Raw genomic sequence first — 11,314 nt, 5'->3', positions numbered from 1 at the left:
AATAATAAATCAAATCTGACTCATCCAATTGAATGGGCAAACAGGATGTCAGGATAGCATTCTATCCTGGATCATAGAATCCCTACAATGAATATATCGCCGTTCCTTCAATGTCACTGGGTCAAAATCTTGGTATTACCTCCCTAAGGGCATTGTGGGTCAACCTACAGCATGCAGACAGCAGCTAACCACCACCTTCCCAAGGGCAATTAGGGGCAGGCAATAAATGCTGGCCCAGTCAACGACTCCAAGTCCAGGAATGAATTAAAAAAAAGTACAACTGGACTTTTTTTTTCACTTTCATGGGATGTGAGTGTTGCTGATAAGTTTCCTGGACAATTAAGGGTGGCAATAAATATTGGACTAACTAGCAATGCCCACATCCTATGAACAAATAAAAAAGTTGCCCATTTCTAATTACCCCTTCAGTTCAATGGCTTGCTCAGCCATTTCAGAGTCAGCCATGTCACTGTGGTCTGGAATCACATGTAGACAGACCAGTTAAGGATGACACATTTCATTCCCTGAGGAACATCAGGGAGAAAGATGAGTTTGCACAATTGATGATGATTGGAGTAATCACCATAATCTTGATTTATTAACGGGGTTTGAATTCCACCAGCTGCTGAAATGGGATTTGAGCTTTTATTCTCAGAACATTAACTGGGCCACTGGAATGCTAGATCAGTGACAGTATCCCCCCAGAGGACTAAGAAAGGGAAAAGAGAATGGTGTGGCAAAAGGACAGGCAAAATATGAGACCCCGCAGGGAATGTGGTGAGCTCTCAGATTACAGTCCTTCCACTGGAAAAAGTCCAAAAACACCGAGCTGTCAAATCTCTCCTCTCTCTCCAGGCACCACACTAAAGTGGGGCTCCCTTCTAACCCTCAAAGTTTCAAAGATTGTAAGCAGTCAAAGGTAAACAAGGCAGACCGAAACAAGGGAGAGAGGCAGGGAGAGGATCACACCACATAAACCCAACTGAGAGCAAATCAGTGCCATTTTTAAGGTAAGAAACTAACATCTCTAACTCAGCTAGAAGCAGGGAGGTTGTTTCCACCCTTGAGTGAAACTAGAACAAGGGGGCACAGCCTCAGAATAAGGGGGAACAGATTTAGGACTGAGTTGAGGAGGAACCTCTTCACCCAAAGGGTGGGGAATCTGTGGAATTCCCTGCCCAGTGAAGCAGTTGAGGCTACCTTGTTGAATGTTATTAAGGCAAAGATATCATGTGGAGGAGCCAGTAATGGACTGGGGTGGACAAAGTTAACAATCACACAACACCAGATTATAGTCCATCAGGTTTACTTGGAAGCACTAGCTTTCAGAGATTCGCTCCTTCACCAGGTGGTTGTGGGACAGGCATAGATGGATAGATTTTGAACAGTAAAGGGATTGAGGGTTCTGGTGAGCAGACGGATAAGTGGAGCTAAGTTCAAGAAAAGGTCAGCCATGATCTTATTGAATGGTGGAGCAGGCCTGATGGCTCTACTTCTGCTCCTATTTCTTATGTTCTTATGTAACTCAAACTCCTCTACCAGCCCTCAGATATCTGCACTCCTCCTCCAGTTCTGGCCTCTAGCTCATTCCCTATTTCCATCACTCCATTATTGGTGGCTGTGTCCTCAGTTGCCAAGTACTCAAGATTCCCTTTCTGAACGTCTCTGTTCTGTTCCTTCCTTTAAAACACTCCTTAAAATCCACTCTTTTGAGACAGGTTTTGGTCACTTGTCCTGATATCACCCTGTACAGCCAGTATTAGCATTTTGTTTGCTTCATGCTGCTCTGGAATGCCTTGGGACATTTCACCATGTTTAAGATGCTTCATAGGTTCAAGTAAATGAATTTGTTCTTGAAAGGCCTGTCGCCATGACTACAGATCCAAAATGTCCATATGTACTTGTGTGAATACAATAGGAAAGAAAATGTCCCATATATGTCTACCGTCAAGCATTAAATTGCTGCCCAGCACAATTAGTTTCATTAATGTCCTTCTGCATCTATGGGTTGCCTTATGAGGAAAGGCTGGATGAGGTAGGCTTGTATCTGCTGAGTTTAGCAGAGTAAGAGGCGATTGAAACAGTAAGATCCTGAGGGGGTCTTGATAGGGTGGATGCTGAGAGAACAAAATCTTCCTTTTGCTGGAAATGCAAGAACAAGGGATCACTGTTTAAAAATAAGGAGTTGCAGGAGATCTGGAGAAATATTTTCTCAGAGAAAGTCATGGTTTGGAACTCTCTTCCTCAAAAGATCTTGGGGCACAGTCTTTGAATATTTGTAAAGCAAAGATGGAAAGATTGTTGCTAAGAGGTGAAAAGTTATCAGGAGTAGGTAGGATAGTGAAGTAATGAGAACAGCCATGATCTTATTGATTGGCAGAGTAGGCTTAAGGAGCTGAATGGCCATCTACTGTTCAGTGGGTGTCAGTGTCACAAATCCATGTCCTGCTAACATTTATATGGACAGCATTGGCTACACCAGGTGTGCCCTGCTGAGATTGTATTCCTCGTGATGGTAAATTTACAAATGAAAATAATCTAAAGATGGTTCTTGAAAATTCAAGAGATGAGGCTGTGACTATGTCCTTTGACTGTTTGTCCTTGGGAAGAAAGTCTGCTCATATGTGGTTTTGGAAGCAAATGAACTTGTACTAGTGTTTTCTCTTAGCCCCAGTTTAGAACACAATGAGCACTCCAGAAAGATGTAGAGATAGTCTTGGTACATTGTCTTAGTGGCATTCCCACCTTGAAGAAATTCTGCACCTCTCTCCAACCTAGCTACCAGCATTTCCGAGGAAGGTTCATTGGACAAAACATTAACTCTGATTTCTCTCCACAGATGCTGCCAGACCTGGTGAGCTTTTCCAGCAATTTCTGATATTGTGTCTTAGTACATGAACTGGATTTCTTGAACACGCAGCAACTATCCACAACGTTTGTAATTGGAACCCCCATGCTTAAACTTACAGTGGAAAATGCAACAAATAATCAAAAGTGGTTACTAAATTTGCAACAGTCATGGCACGAAGCTGGTAATTTGACAAAGATGAAGGGAAGACAAACATCTGAAATCACGTTGATGGAGCAGAGAAGTGATATTATAGCCCTTGTCAACAGGAGAGCATCTTTTGAGGGATGTTCCTCTGATCTGATGTTACTAGTCGCACTCCTGCTTTAAGTGATTCATGGGCTACGTTGGGTCCTGCCCTAGTGTAGTTGCTACGGAATAAGTTGAAAGTTAGATCCTTTGAGCGATTTAGCTCAGGTACTGGTGATGTCTTAGATCAGGTTGATGACAGCAGAATTATAATGTGTGTTTACTGTAGCAAAAAGCAGCAACTAACTAAGAATCAATGTTGCAGATAAAACACAGAATGAAATGAAAACAATTGATTGGGTGGGAGACTTTAGCACCTCCTTCAGACAGCTATGGTGACACCATTTGTTTTTAGTTATGGTCGTGACTTCAGCAGAAAAATTTAAGATTGAAACTCCAAGGTGTTTCTGTGAGACTGTCAGAGGGACTCTGATGTTAAAGTGAGCCCATCATATCTCTTCCAGCTCTCTTACGAGAGTAAATCCCATCCTCCCACCTTTTCGCTGTAGCCACACAAAGCTATCTTTACTGATTATCACCCAGTTTCCTATTAAAGGTCATGATTCCATCTGCCTCCACCCCCACATGTTCGGACACTGGCATCTCATTCAGCACCGAGCCATTTTTTAAAATTAATACAAAGTTATCCAAGTACATAGTTCAGGGAACATGCGGTGTTTCCGATCCAATCAGGATTGGGTATCCAATCTGTAGCTCCTACCATTTGGAATAAATATTTTATTTGTATCACAATCTTACAAATAAACATTATGAAGAAAAATAAATTAAAAATAAAAATGATCACATCTAGTAGAAAAGTAATAACACAACACCAAGTTTATCTTCAGTTAGTCCTTGAATCTCTTCCACTGGAGTGCTTTACATTCTGGATATAGGCCAAGAAGAGGGGATTTGAAAACCCACAGGGGTAACTGGCTTTGTTTGACACAGTACGATCGGGAACTGACCTCCGAGGGATTTTCCTCATGTCCTGCAGTTTCCCATTGGGAGGCAGCGAGGCAGGGTCTCACCACCCGCTGCCACTCCTACCCTGAAAAGTGATTCATGGCTCTTCCAACAAAAGGTGGGCTTTGCATCACTTGAATTTCCTCCATTCCACTTCCCACGTTTCTTTTGCCATGTGGGGCATCTGCAAGAGCAGTAAAACGATGTCACATGAGTGAGGTCATTGAACAAATTGACAAAAGAAGAAACCTCTGAATACTCGGTAATGGGTAACCACCACCGTCAATCTCATAGAATCCCGACAGTGTGAAAACAGACCCTTTGGCCCAACAAGTCCACACTGACCCTCCAAAGAGTAACCCACCCATTCCCCTATATTTATCACTGACTAATGCACCTAATCTACACATCCTTGAATACAATGGGCAATTTAGCATGACCAATTCACCCTAAGCTGCACATCTTTGGACTGTGGGAGGAAACTAGAGCACCCGGAGGAAGCACCCACAGACACGGGGAGAATGTGCAAGCTCCATACGGACAGTCACCTGAGGCTGGAATCGAATCCGGGTCCCTGGTGCTGTGGGACAGCAGTTCTAACCACTGAGCCACTGTGCCACCTCACGACTGTTTCTGCAACTTATGGTCAAGGTGCTAATTGACATTGGGCAGCAAGTTTGTGAATGGATGTGTCCTTGTATTGAGCCATATTTTGGTCTTAGTTTGACCCCTGATCAGTGCTATTACTGCCCCTTGTGACCTGGTCTAGAAATGGCAAAAGTGTCACTACCCCAATGATGTCTCTGTCACCCCCTCCCCATACTGCCATCTGCCATTTGTAGACCTTGGAGGACTTTGGGTGGGAAAGGGATCAGACCCAGCTCTGATAATAATATTCGATATCTTAGCATATACAGATGGGATGGTCCCTTGGAAAAACAGCTCCTATGGAACTGCACACAAAGCCTAAATCCACATTTTGAGTGGGAAAAGGGAATAATTTGGGTGATAAATGCAATAATAGTCAACAAGTGTATTGAGAAAATAAAGTGAACAAATCACCCTTTGAAGGGCAAGAATTCTTCAGTCAAGACGCAAAGGAAGATTTACGAAAGACTGTAAGTATTAGAAATAACTAAGACTGTCTACCCAAGAAGACTTTACAGTTAGAAGGGGAACCAACATTGTGGACATTGAGAAGATGTTTCTTCTTCTGGGGGAGTTCAAAATCAGGGGTCATAACTTTAGGACAGCTTGTCTGGCATAGACATGATGGGCCGAAGGGTCTCTTTGCAAACACTCTATGACTCAATAAAGGATTTGTATGAAATCTCTTTAGCCAAGTTTAATGTGGCTTTCCAATATTGCCCTTGTGAGAAAGAGCTTAATCAGGCCATCAACAAGAGACAGTCATCAAGAAATCCAACTGGGAATGTGGAAAAGACTGATTACCAAAGCAAAGGGTGAGAATATGGAACATACTATTGCAAGGAGTAGTTCAAGTGAATAGGATAGATGTGTTTAAAATCTGGATGTCCACTTGAAGAAGAGGGTTGACGTAACTGTTATTAGAGTTAGACAAGGCGGATGGAAGGAGGCTTACATGATACATAAACAATGATATAGACTGGTTGGAGCTAAACAGTTAGTTTCTATGCTGTCTAATCTATGTGAGAGGTCAGTTAGCTCAGATAGTGGCTTAGAAGTATGGGTTTGTGTCCTGTCCAGGAGGAGGTGAGTTGGGACCTCTCTCCCTGTCGTGCCCCTGACAGCGATGGAAAGTGATGGAAAACCATCATCAAAAGCAATGGCCAACAAAATGGCTCCAGATGGAGCATCAGCAGATGAACTAAAAGCCTTCCTCGAGACAGTGCTCACATGAATTAATATCCTATTAAACAAATAGAAAGCGATTCGCGGGTGAGAAGAATTGGAGAGTCAATGTGAGAGCAATTCAACAGGAGAGACAGAGACAGAGAGAGAGAGAGAGAGAGATTACCCATCAGGCTATAGGGTGTTTCTTGTATCCTCTCTAGGAGTAAAGTAAAAGCAGATGGAAGAACAATATCCAATTCTTGAATGAACTGCAACAATTGAGAATTAAGAACTTTTCATAGACGGGGCATATTAAACTTGACAAATATTATTCAATTAATTGTTTTATAGTTCTAGCAGTGTAGAAGGAAAATCTTATTCCGTTATAGTGAAATTGTTGCTATGCAACTGTCAGCTATTAGATTCAAAATAGGAAGAACAGAATGCCAATGATATCATAACGGGTCACAATTAATTTGAATTCGGAAATGTTCAAGGATGTCATTACTTCATCACTGAGATGAATATTTTTAATGTAAAGATTTTTCTCACAGGCCATTGGGTCACAAGGATCCATATAGAGGACAGATCTCTATTTTGTTCAGGGTCATTGTTCCTGAGTTGTCCTCTCCTGAATTCCCAAGAGTTCAACGAAACCTTCCTAAACTTCTTATTCTTAAACTTCATGATGCTAATACTGAAGGCTCCTTGCTCCATTTCTGGAACCGTTTTATTCTCCTTGTTTTGCTTCTCACTTCAATTTGGAGGCTAGTCAACAACGAATTGCCCATAGTGTTAGGTGCATTAGTCAGGGATAAAATGTAGGAAAAATGAGTCTGGGTGGGTTACTCTTCAGAGGGTTGGTTTGGACTTGTTGGGCCTGTTTCCACACTGCAAGGAATCCAGTCTAATCTTATTCCAGGATTTAGTCTTAGAATAAGACATGACTGCCAGTGGTGAAGGAAAGAAAATCTGTGATGCTCAGGTTAGAGGCTAGAATTGGAGGAGCATCAGGATTGTTGATGTTTGTCCAGCTGAAGCAATTGCTTTTGAATGACTTTTCAAATGACCAGATACTCCAATTGTCAAGTCTGGGTTGTCAATTTGTGTTAGACAGATTTTTATTCAGCAAGGGAATCAATGGTTATGGGAAAAGGCAGAAAAGTGTGGTGGAGAATTATCAGATCAACCACAATTTCATTGAATGATGGAACAGACTCAATGGGCTGAATAGCCTACTTCTGATCCTACGTCTTATGATTTTATTGTCCTGTTCTTCACCACCCTGGGGGTCACCTTGGACCAGAGGTGGTGAAACTTTACCCTTTCTGAGCTTGCTTCTTGTAATAGCCCTTTGAAAGTCAGTATCATTAGTTAAGTAAGGTTACACTTTAATGACCATACAAAATCAAGAAATATAGGAACATTCCATGGACTTCTTCCTTCCAACAGATTATGTGCCGCCCACTTTACAGCCATTGGCACAACATCCTCGAAGATCTTACAGATTTCAATGGGAGAAAAGTTTAAGAATTGACAGAAATGTACCAGACATGGTGACTCCTGTGCACTTCCTACCACCTGACCATCCTGCATTCCCATTACACACAGCAGGATTTATGCCTGATGTTGCCAGGGTGATGACACTGGGCTGGGGAATGATCCCACAGACTGTCTAAGCGGGAGTTTAGATAAACTGACGCAGAATGTGCAGTGCATATTGGAGACCCTGAAGTAGGGAAAAAGTGGTTTCAATATCAGCAAGTTATTTTAATTAACATAGCTAGTAAGATACTAGAATTAATTACCATAGAAAGAGTCTGTGTTGCATCATGCTTTTGTCAGATATTTTGAAGAGCTAACCAATTAGTTCCATTACCTTGGCACTTTCCCCAAAGCCCAGCATATTCCTTCTCTTTTATACAACTCTAATGTCAGAAAAGGGTCTGGATGAGGCCATTCAGCCTGCTACACCACGCAATAAGATCATGGTTATTCTGATTGACTCCCTAGTTTTGGGGAAGAGCATTCCAAAGATTAATCTCCCTTTGAGAGAACAAGTTCCTCCTCAGCTTTGCCCTAAAAGGGAGACACTTTGTTTTAAACTGTGCCTCCTAGTCCCAGATTTCTTCATCTATCCTACCTCTACCCTGTCATTACCTGCAGAGTCTTACATTTCAAGAAGATCACTCTCATTCTTTGAAACTCTAACCTTCAAAATCTTTCTTCTTAAGAATACAGATTTTATTTTTCAAGTGTGTATATTTCCCTTTTGAAAGCTACCATTTAATTTGAAAATCACAATGCCTGGTCAGGATGAATGCTTTTGTGGGGAACAGTGTTAGCAGGAGAATGTCATGGCCAATAATATATCCTTCAACCAACATCATTTGATTGTTATCATATTACTATTTGTAGACGAAGTGATAAAAAACTACACACCTTCAAGCTGTAAGCAAAAAAAAAGCAAGGAATACAAAAAAAATCTTTTATAAAAAACATGCTTTTCATTGCATTTTTTAAAATGTCAATTTGCTTAAAACAAAAACATATGGTGACAACACATGGGAAGCTGTTAGCCTTGTGACAGAGTGACACCAGACAGCAGATCATTGTTCAGGATATCAATCCTCCAGAAATGGCCCATAGACTCTATGAATTGGCAACTCAAGTCAGAACCTACGGGAACCATTTGAAAAATTATACATATGTATATAATTTATATACTTTTCTTAAATATATTTAGATACTTTTCTTAAAACATTTATTTGTTGTTGGAAATTTGGGATTTTGAGGGAGGTGGGTGGTGATGGAATGAAGAATGGACTATTAACCAATCAGAATGATGCATTTGGGTGAGGGAGAGTGTAGGAACCTAATGTATCAAAATGATTTTTCAGGTGATTAATACAGGACACTGGGAAAGTGGCACTGGTGAAAGATTAATAAACTACTAATTGTTAAAAATCTAACTTTATTGTTATAAGATATAACATTATTAGGAATTTGTAAATTGGAAAAACTTAGAACTAGGACACAATATAGAAAGATGCCACGGTGATGGGAAAATTATATGAAGTTTTAAAAGACCTTACTCACAGCAAACACCTGGGAACCTGAGGCTGTGGGAATTGTTTATTTCTATGGACGTATGGATTTGAAAAGTCTCATCCCCTAAACAGCTAATCATTGGATTATTGAGATAAGAGACACAAGTGAATGTGAAAAACATGACATAGCACGGTGATACTCATATGAAAAATACCTGGTTGATCGACAGAAGTATCTTCACACATAAAGCTGAATATGATTAGGGTGAGGGAGGAGTTCGCTATATAAGGCTTCATATAAAAGTGGCCCTTCCTTTGTCTTCTTACGGTATGGATAATATATATTTACATTGTTGTGTATTTATCTAAGTAAGTTGGACTCAATTATAAGAATGTGATATGATGATGTCATCTTCAACTTTTTTGGAGTATAACAGTTTAGTCTTGTAGACTAAACACCTCCTTAATTAAAAAAAAATCTTGTTTTAAGTACTGTGATCCTGGGTCCTGTTTGAAACTTAAACACAGATTGTAGTGACTAGAAGAGGTTTGGCCCGATAGATCTTGTTTAGTCAAAGATATAATCCAGGTGAAAAGAGGAAATTACTTACGGTATCAGTTTTCATGGTGCCAAGGAGGACGGGTTGGATCATTGGAAGTTTAGGAAGAAATATATGGTTCTAACAGATAAAATAAACTTAAGCATGAGGGAAAATGGATAAAAAATGGAGAGAGACATTAGTTCAGATCTGTTCTTAGGCCTTGGTAGAAATACCAACAGGCGGGAACAGAGAAAAGGAGAGAAAGGGGCAGCTGAGTAGATGGTCTCAACCTTTTGATAGGAGGTTCTAGAACTTCTCCAACTGGCTGTTGGAGGTGAGAATGCAAAAGGAGAGAGTATTGGACTTATAGCTGGAATGGGCAGGTGATCTTATGAGGCAATGTTGGACATACCAGGCTTATATCTGCTGGAGTTTGGAAGAGTAAGAGGCAACTTGATTGAAATATGTAAGATTCTGAGATGTCTGGATAGACTGTGGCATGGTTCCTCTTGTGAAAGAATCTGGAACTAGGGATCATTGTTGAACAATAAAGGGCCCTATTTCAGACTTAGAGGAGATGTCTAAGTCTTTATGACTCTCTGCCTCTAAAGGTATTAGATACAGAGTTCTTTGAATATTTTTCAGGGAGAGGTCGATAGATTGTAGAGAAGGCCCAAGGGGCTGAGTGGCCTGCTTGTAATTCCCAAGTACCAGAAGGCTTTTAGGAAATAGCTGGTAGTACAGAAGAGGTTGAATTCGAGGATGACTCGGGGTACAGAGATGTCTTGCTGGTGGAACACTACATTGTGTTTGATGTGGGTCAGGCAGAATTACAGAACTGTTATAGCACCATTTGGCCCATCACAGTCTGCACTAGCTCTCCGAGTGAGCCACGTACCTTCTCTCCCACAGTCCAGCCCATTCTTCCTTTTCAAGTAACAACCCAACTCTCTGTTGAAAGCCTCTGAGTGAAGCTGTCTTCATGGCTCACTCTGAAGCAGCACAATCCAGATCCTCATCACTCACTGCAAATATGATGATGAATGGCCCATCTAGTTGTGCCATATAAACATCGCTCAGACTTAAGGCAGCAAAATGCTGCAGTCTGCACCAGGGGACAATCAGAGATATAATTGGGAACACAGCACCATCCCAATTTACTTAATTATTGGGAAGGAATGCTCTCTGGTTAAACTACAGGCTGTAGTGTTTTAATTCAGGGTTTTTAAGAACATAAGAACTGACAGGAGTAGGCAATTCAGCTCCTTGAGCCTACTTTGCCATTCAATACAATCATGGCTGATCTCATCCCAGATTCAACTCCTGCCTGCTTTCCATAACCCATTACTAATTAAATATGTGTCCATCTCCCTAAATCTATTCAGTGTCCCAGTCTCCATGACATCCTGGTGGTGAATTCCACTGACTCGCGACCTTTTGAGAAAAGTATTTTCTCCTCAACTGTGGTTTTTTTTAATCTATAACCATTTAGCCTAAAACTATGATGTCATTCTAGATGGCCCCACAAGGAGCAACATCCACTTGATGTGGAATTTTTTTCAATTCCCTTTAACCTCTTAGATACCTCAATTAGATTTCTCATTCTTCTAAACTTTAACAAGTACACATTTAAACTGCTCAATCCCTCCTCTTAATCCATCCCCCTCCTTTTATCTCGGGAAACACTCTAGTGAGCTTTCTCTGAATGCCTCCAATGTGATTCTGTCCATCCTCAAGTGTGGGGACCAAAATTATACACAGGTGCATTCTCACCAATGCCTCATATAGTTACAATAGTTCCCTATTTTTCTACTGAATTCTTTTGGTAATAGATACAAGAATTT

Source organism: Chiloscyllium plagiosum, unplaced genomic scaffold, assembly GCF_037043375.1.
Source record: "Chiloscyllium plagiosum isolate Xiang-an unplaced genomic scaffold, Cpla_swu_hap1 HiC_scaffold_28, whole genome shotgun sequence".
Classification (NCBI taxonomy): Eukaryota; Metazoa; Chordata; class Chondrichthyes; order Orectolobiformes; family Hemiscylliidae; genus Chiloscyllium; species Chiloscyllium plagiosum.
The sequence above is the reverse complement of the archived record's forward strand: the minus strand, read 5'-3'. Positions refer to the sequence as shown.